We start from the raw sequence: 9,011 nt of genomic DNA, 5'->3' as shown, positions 1-9,011 counted from the left end.
TGGTGCCCCGCTAGCGTATACCGATAGCACAGGGGGGGGTTGCCATTGCATGTTCACCCATTAAAAAAAAATACAAAGATGGTAGTTAATTTAAAGTTCTGTGCTTAATATTTTATTAGAGTATAAAACACTAGAAATATTTCAAATTGAAGGTGAATATATTTTACTTCTAATTATAATGTTTGTAACTATAGAGTATGAAATAATTATACATTAAATACTTAATAAAAATATATTACATAATTAATAATAATTCAATGAGAACAGTAACAAAGTAGCATAATCCCGTCAGAGATACGCACGCTTTGTGTCCGCGGGTTTATCAGGGTTCTGTAGAGAGGGATCACTCAGTATTAGAGAGAACCACGGGAGTAAAGGGGGGTACAGTCAGACAGATAAATACGTCATATACTATCTTTTCTATTCGGAAGTAATAATTTAATATTAATTGTAAATAAAACAAATCATCACAAATATGGCGGATAAAAAAATATCATAGAAATCCATTATCTTAATTATTTTCACAAAATGAGTGAAAATAGCTATTTGGGTGTAGTTATTTATATATTCTTCATTAAACTAGTTAATTAATAAACTAAATACCTAAAAAAAATGAATCTTTCTAATAATTGAGTTTATTGACTTTATCCAATACAAATGATACTGGTTATAAAGATTAACAATATGTACAAACAAAGTGAATAATTATTTAAATAAACTTTGACAGAATGATAATAGTTAACAAAAGCCACATCTAAAATTGTAGCCGTGATGATAATATTTTTAGTACCTATTTTTAAATACACAAAATAAAATAGTAATTTTATTATCTTAATCCCATGGACTACTCAAGATACAAAATATCTTAACATGTTAACATCGTGCATACATAGAATTAAGCATCCTACATTAAAATCCTTTTAAATGATATAAACATAAAATAGTTTTCCATTAAATGTTCAGTTTACTTGAGTTTCCGAATGTACACTAAATCTGCATTAATATTCTAACTTTGTCGATCGTGTTTTGTTTTCGTGCGACAGTGTTTTTGTTTTAATTAGTTGTCGGTTTCGGACTATCGCTTTGGGTAATCGAGTCGTTGTAATTTCGATGGGGTTTGTAAATTTCAATAATTAAAATTCAGTGCAGTTCCCATTTTAATGTTTATATTATATGAAAACTATATCCATTGAAATGTAAACAAAAGTTTTATTACAGTTATTTGCTTAACCTAATCAGCTATTTGCTTAGTTGTTCATCTGTTTGTTGTATGTAAAAACTGTTACTTCTTTTTCTAATGTTATAACTATCAGTTTATCTTACGTATAATTAGATCGAGAAAGCTCGACTAGTTTCGGAATCAATTCGTGATCCTTAGTCATGAGCAAACTGTGTATTTTTATTTTATATAGCTGTGGAATTAAGTGGGCAAAATTATAATACATATATATGCTTTTAAAAAATGTAATGTGTACCTTCGAATTATAAACGTTTAAATATTGAAACAATTGTTTGAAAGCTAATTTGGAATTAATAATAAAAAAAAAACATATAAACAGTACCTACTCTTTATCTAAATTTAATTCCAAAACATGCTAATGGAGTGTTACCAAATTATTTACTAAACACCCTTACGTATAGCAAACTTTTGTCGGAAAAATGGCAGCTTATTTTGAATCAAGAGGCAAACCTTAGCCGCTAGTCCCCTTTTTACACGGATTAACCGCCACAGGTACCACCTTGGGGTAGGATAATATAATTACAGACAATCGATGGCTCCTCCCTCAAGACATCGAGGACTGAGGGCTCGAGACGTCGTGCTGTGATATTTATAAGCACAATTTTCCAAGTCACGCCGGGTATCCGACGTTAAATTCGCATTTTAGTTGTGTTATAATCAAAATATCTTATCACGTAACGACACTTATGTTAATTAGTACTAAAAGTAAATTTTCAAGTTATTTAAATTTACTCTCAAAATTAATTTGAATAAAACGAACAACAGTAACGTATGTGCCAAAGATTTTATCAAAATTTTCACTTATTAGGATTATAATCCTATTAATGTTTTAAAAGTGAAAATTTTATTTTAATTATTTTACTAATTATAATTAGTAAAATAATTAAAATCAAATTTTAAATTAAATCGGTCCAATTTAAAACGACTTCAAAAAGAAAGGGGTTCTCATTTCGGTTGTATGTTTTTTTAGTGTATGTTACGTCATAACTCCGTCAATATTAAACCAATTTGGATTTTTTTATCTGAAAGGATATACTGACAGATTAATCCCATTGAAATTTATATTTTGGTTATAAGATTGGTTCATTAGTTTAATTTTTAAATCAAACTAGTTTTGCCACTAATGAAGTCGGTTTCTTTTTGTAGAATACAAATTAATTATTATTTGCATAAATTTCATAACTACTACATTGCTATTTGAAACTATCAGGCGTTTACCGCAAATTAATTAAAACAAACTAGTAGAAACATTTTTCTTGCTCAGTTTATTATATTCTTTCTTTTTTATGACATAGAAACATATTTCACACTATTATCTAAGCTTATATATTATCACTGTATCATACGAAAATAGCAAAGACCCACTATTTTTATTATAAGCGGAAATTTCACCAGAGATCATGCCGCGGAAATGCGACTTTGAAAAGAAAAACACCATTCATCATAAGAGGAAGCTCAAGGGATTCCCGGGAATATGCATTCAGGACGGAACCAAATCTTTTTCCTCCAGTGGTTCACTTCGACATTGTGTCCTCCGATGACGAATGCGTATAACTGAATAGGCGCCAGTGAGTGGTAAGTAATACGAGGGCAGGACTTTTTCCTACAATACGACGTTTTAACTTATTCGTTACGTTTGAAATAAGATCATATATTCAACATAGTTGGGTACCGTAATGTTTTACAAATTCTATGTGCCCTTTTTGTTCCTTTGTCAATATTTATAACTTGATTGTTTTTACATGTAAATGATGCGATATCTTCGGCAATTCCGAAATGATTTATTATATTTATTTTTGCAATCTATACTATTTTCCTGGACGCATGTTGATACTGTAAGTATACTAATTTTGTTACAATTAAAGTAGTTTCTTTTTTCATTACATAATTTTAATTTTTTTCTTTCGTTTACGTGTTTTTTTTTTTTTAATGAGTGATAATGGAATGGTAACCTCGCTTGCACTATCGGACGGGTGAGGATAGAAGCAAGTCAGCCCATCAAGACAAATTCAACAAAAATTAGCCTCTATGGTTTCCAAAGAGAACCGCATAGATCGATCTGGTGGTACATTGCTAGTAATGGAGCTATTTGAACCCATTACTAACAATTTTTAGGCTCCCATTTTACGTATTATATTATATCTAGACATAAAAATAGAAAATATTGTATTATGCTTATTATGTTCTAATGTCAACAAAATAAGCTTTTGTACCCACTGCCTTTTAACTACATGACATAACCTATGCAACATAACACACCCAAACAGCATTAACAATGAATGACGTTGTATGAATTCCAAAAGATATGAGGAATACGGGGGAGCCGGCTGTTATGATAGCACCTTGCCGAGTCATTTCCTTCTAGAACCCTCGATAGGTCATTAACCTTGACATTCACAAACAAATGAAAATCGAAGATCGATAGATTCAAAATGGAAACTTTCATTGAATCTTACATGGTTTAATTGCTGTACGACTAAAAATATTTTGAGATGAACAAATATAATTAAAACTTAAAATATAATCTAAATCAATATTGTTAAAAAAATATTTGATTTTTTCTAAATTTATTTACATTGGGTACACTTAAAAACTACTTAACTGATTTTAAGGATTCTTTATCTCTAGAAATCTACAGTATTAGAGAATAGCAAAGCCTATAAATAACTTAAAGAAATACTATTCAATACCCACAAATAAGAAAAAGAAGAAGAACTTTTAATAAATAATAATAAATTAATTTATCTATTTAACTAGCTTTTTGCCTTCTACTTCGTACACGTGAATTTCGATAGTTTTTTCTTATCTACAAAGGTGGCAAACAAGCATACAGCCCTTCTGATGGTAAACGGTCACTGTAGCCTATAGTCGCCTATAATATAAGGGGTGTCATGTGCGCGTTGCCGACCCTGAAAAAACTTTAATATACTCTTTTTGAAAAAAATAGTAAAAATCTAATAAAATAGACCACTTTTAGATGGCATAATAAGATATAACATATACCAGACTTTAAGACGGGACGAGCGAGGTTTAGAACTTCAGGAGTACACAACTGTGGATATTGCTATACAATTTTACATTATATTATATCTAGACATAAAAATAGAAAATATTGTATTATGCAATTTAGTACAGTATTCATTATGCAACATTACACACCCAAACAGATTAACAATGAATGACGTTGAACAAATGTACAAACAGATGAACCCTCGATAGTCATTAACCTTGACATTCACAAACAAATGAAAATCGAAGATTTTCAAAGAAATTTTCATTTCTTCCGCACGAACACTTAAAATATAATCTAAATCAATGTGGAATATTTGATATTTTATAAGTTTCTTTGCATTGGGTACACTGCTACTTAACCGATTTTAAGGAATCTGTAGATCTACAGTATGGGGTTCTTCAAAAATACTATGGGAAATAAAAGAAGAAGTTTCTTCTATTTAACTAGTTTTTTTTTGCCTTCTACTTCGTAAACGTGAATTTTTATACTTTTTTATCTACAAAGGTGGCAAACAAGCATACAGCCCTTCTGATGGTAAACCTCTGGTATTGCCTATAATATAAGGTGTTCATAGGCTTGCCGACCCTAACCACTTACCATCAAAAGACTAATAAAATAGTGGGCATAACAAGTATAACTTGTTTAATTTAGCCACAACTGTGGATAATACAATCAATTTAGTACAGTAGTCGTTACGATGGTGAACAAATGTACAAACAGACAAAATTTCAAAAAATTAAAATCTCTTCTATTACTCTTATTAAAACTCCTCACATATTTTTTTAGATGTTCTATGTACAGACATTGTCCAGTTACAATTTTATTACATTAGTAAGATAATATTTTTAAAAATTATCCCTAATTAGCTTTATAGTATCATTATTGTTTTCAAATTTCGAAACACTTCTGCTCCAGCCAGACGACATATCAAATAAACGGTGTTTGAGTGTTGAAATCCTCGTTATTGGTAGACAGAACCCTCCGAGGGGGCCCAAATCCAAAATATACGAGCATTTAGCGTTTTCGTTTAATCCTTTATTTGCGTTGTTCCGTCAGTCTAAATAATTTTCCCGGCCCGGACACGCCGCAGGATTAATTTGAGTACAAAAACCAAAATGGCGGCAGGTGGATGAAAGTTTCCGTGGTGAACCAACGGTTGCACTCACCTGCAAATCCTAGATTATCACGTGTTGCATTATAATAATTTAAGATATACCTACTTTCAAGCGTGATGAAAAGCGGTACAAAGTTTGTGAGTATAGTTTTCAATTAAAAAATAAAAAATTTAAGATTGTGTTCCACTAAAAAAAAATACCGAGTACCTGCAGTCGTAGCAAAACCAGTTATTATGATTTAAAAATTAAATTAATAAACGCATTTCGATAAAATGTCTACTAGACTAATCTGAAAGTACATATATCCTTTCAGATAAACAAAACAAAAACATTTTTTCTAAATAAACTTATAAATGACCGAGTTCTGAGTGAAAATGTTCTTAAAGGAGCTCAGACTTTTAAGTTTTCCTTTTGTTTATGTAAGTAGATGCTGAATAACAATTCAACATTAGTTGCCGTTTTACCTTTTTTTTTACAACACAGGGGAAAACGAGCATGCGGCTCACCTGATGGTAAGTGACTACCGCCTCCCATGGTCACCCACAACACCTACGGCATTGCAGGTGTGCTGCCGCCTTTTAAAAAGGAATATGCTCTTTTCTTGAAGGTTATGTTGTCGTATCGTTCGGAAATACTGCTGCTGGAAGTTGGACCTTTACTTTTATACACAAGTCAAAATATATTCTTTATAAAATCTGTATAAAGTGCTTCGGTAATCTTAAGTAACATCCTTAAAATTTATAAATGTGAAAATGCATTTGTTTATTTGTTTTTTTTTTCCTCTTAGCGCCTTAATGCTCGACAAATCCCGTTAATATTATAAATAAAGAATTTTGTAAAGACCTTTGTTACTCGATCAGACATTAACGAAAAAGCAAATTTGAATGAGATATGGAATAAAGATGAAATTACTAGATTAATAGGTACATAGGTTACTTTTTATCATAATTTACGGAGGCAAAGCTTTGGGAAATAGCTAGTAAATAACAATATCATGGCAAGTTGCAGTTTATGTATGTACGTACATTACGTAGCACTTCTACGCTTGCTACGAAATTAACTTGTTATGTGAGAGAAAACTGGTAGTAACAGCCCCCTATAAAAATGTAACTTGTTATCAATAATGAATAATACTTACCATTTTAACATGTAATTATATAATTTAATAAAAAAAAAATCTAAAATAACTAAAATACGAGTATAAAAACTATAGAATGACAACGTAATCAATATATAATAATTCTAAAAAATAAAACAGTTGTAAGTTAACAGTGTTAAGTTTAAAAAAAAAATACTATTTTCATTATTTTTTCTTCCAATTTTGGTTTAATTCTTTACAAACTAATGTTGAACAAGTTACTTAAGCATTTATTTTAGTTATTTTAACGGTACCTAATTATAGTTATAATTAAAAAAATATATAAAAAATAAAATTGTTTAAAAATCAACCTTTTTATCGTTTTCCTAAACGTGCCGGTGTTTGTAGTTATTAAAGTAATAACTGAAAATGATAAAGTATTTATTTATTTACTAATTTCATCAATTGGATGAGCTTAACAGTCTCCCAATATGCTCATCCAGGAAACTCATACACATAATTAAAAGAAATAGTATTAAAAAGATTTAACTTAAATAGAAATAGCATTAGAGCTTAAATGTCTGAACATAAACACTATATGTGTAGAGATGCTTAATATAGCTCACACACTTTCAGTAAGTAATAACACAAGCATAACAGTTATAGCGCGGAAAATCCAGAATGGTGTTTATGTCTAAATCGACAAAAAATCATCGCAAGTGTTCCCCTCCCCTCACTGAGGGGTGTAAGTTACCCCAGCGCGACACCTGCTGCTAGCAAGATGTTCACTGATGTACTAAGCCGTCTTACTTTTTGTTTTCGCCGTTTGTGCGTGTGTTATAATTTATTTACTTAATGTTGTATCCACTTTTGTTCTTCGAATAAAATATATTTTTAACGTCGTTATTAGGATAAAAAAATAATTAATTATACTTACGATTATATTTCTTAAAGGGTATTCAAAGACATTCTACTGTTGCGGTTTTTTTTTTACAGATGATAATGGAATAGTGACCCCGCCTGCTCTAACCGTATACGCTGGCAGGGCCATCAGTGAGCGAAGATAAATGAAGATAAAAAGGCAGGTCAGTTAGCCTATCGTGATGAATATACCTTAAACTCAGTGCTATGGTTTCCAGGAGGACCACTTGGAGATCAACCAGACAGGTTACTTTGCTAGCAATGGGACTGGTAGTCTGCATTACTAACAATCCCTTCCTCCCCGACTGTTGCAGTTTGTCTTTAGGATAAAAATAATAATAAAATAAATAAATATGCTTATAATTATAGTGCCTAAAAATTCAAGATTCAATCAAGAACATTCGTCGATTCTTATATTTGTAGTGAACACTGGACTAGCCCTGCATAATATCTTACAATATTTTTAAAATCATTTTATTAAACTTATATATATTATAAAAAGTTCTAATAAAAAAAAAAAATATATAATGTTATTATACTTTTATGTGTATTTTTTCATCATTCCTAAGTCGCTTGTCAGAAACATATTGTGGAATATTTAGTTCTCGTATTATTTTTAAATATTAGAAACGGAAACCGTCACTTTAATCGTGTGACCAATAAAAATAATCTTTCCTACTGCATAGTGCAACCTTAGTACTTCCATGTAGACAATGGATGGCTACGAAGGCGGTGCAAGTGCAATTTTCGCACCCTCGCTCACGTAAAAGATACGGGCTCGTGACTTCCTACTGGTGAAAAATTACTTTGAATATTAAACAATTGCTTACGTAACATACGTTCTAGATAATAGCAAATCAAGCCTCACTCCGCTGTGTATTTTGTTGCATTCTATAATTAATTAATTCAAACCAAACTTTACGTATTCAATGATCGATATATATATGATTATGTCTTTGTGAACTCCCAGTACTCTTCTTCTCTCTCATTTCTCCATTATTGAGGGTTGTCTATACATGAGAATATTACTTCTTGACTATGTGGTTCGCCAAGCCGTGTAACCTTCGGTCATCTGTGTACAATTTTGATGCTTTATGTGGCCGGCTTCCTTCACTCATATAAATTGTAAAATTGTAAAATAAAAAACATAAATACAACTATATATGTAACATTAAATTAGTATTAATTTCATTTACTTAATTGCAACTTAATTATTATCTAACAATACACAAAATGGCCATCATCATCATCATGTCTCAAGCATCTAGATGAGTGACGGTCCTCTATCGTGAGTTTTTTCAGGTACTTTCTTCCATGCAAAACCACTCTTTAGAATCAGCTCCCCGCAGCAGTATTTTCGAACCGATACGACATCATAATCTTCAAAAGAGCGTATTCCTTTTTAAAAGGCCGGCGGCACACCCGCAATGCCTCTGGTGTTGCGGGTGATCATGGGCGGCGGTGATCACTTACCATCAGGTGAGCCGCAAACTCGGTTGTCCCCTGTGTTATAAAAAAATGTTGGCCATTAACTGCCATAAGAAACGGTCGCAAGCTACCTGTACCTACTGACACCATACAATAATACCTTATAAAGTGTCGCTTTATCTAGTGGGGTGGTCGTCCTACACTGCGTTTACCTCT

The sequence above is a fragment of the Galleria mellonella genome, unplaced genomic scaffold (assembly GCF_026898425.1).
Source record: "Galleria mellonella isolate WM207_F2 unplaced genomic scaffold, CSIRO_AGI_GalMel_v1 utg300, whole genome shotgun sequence".
Lineage (NCBI taxonomy): Eukaryota > Metazoa > Arthropoda > Insecta > Lepidoptera > Pyralidae > Galleria > Galleria mellonella.
This window is presented reverse-complemented; position numbering follows the sequence as displayed.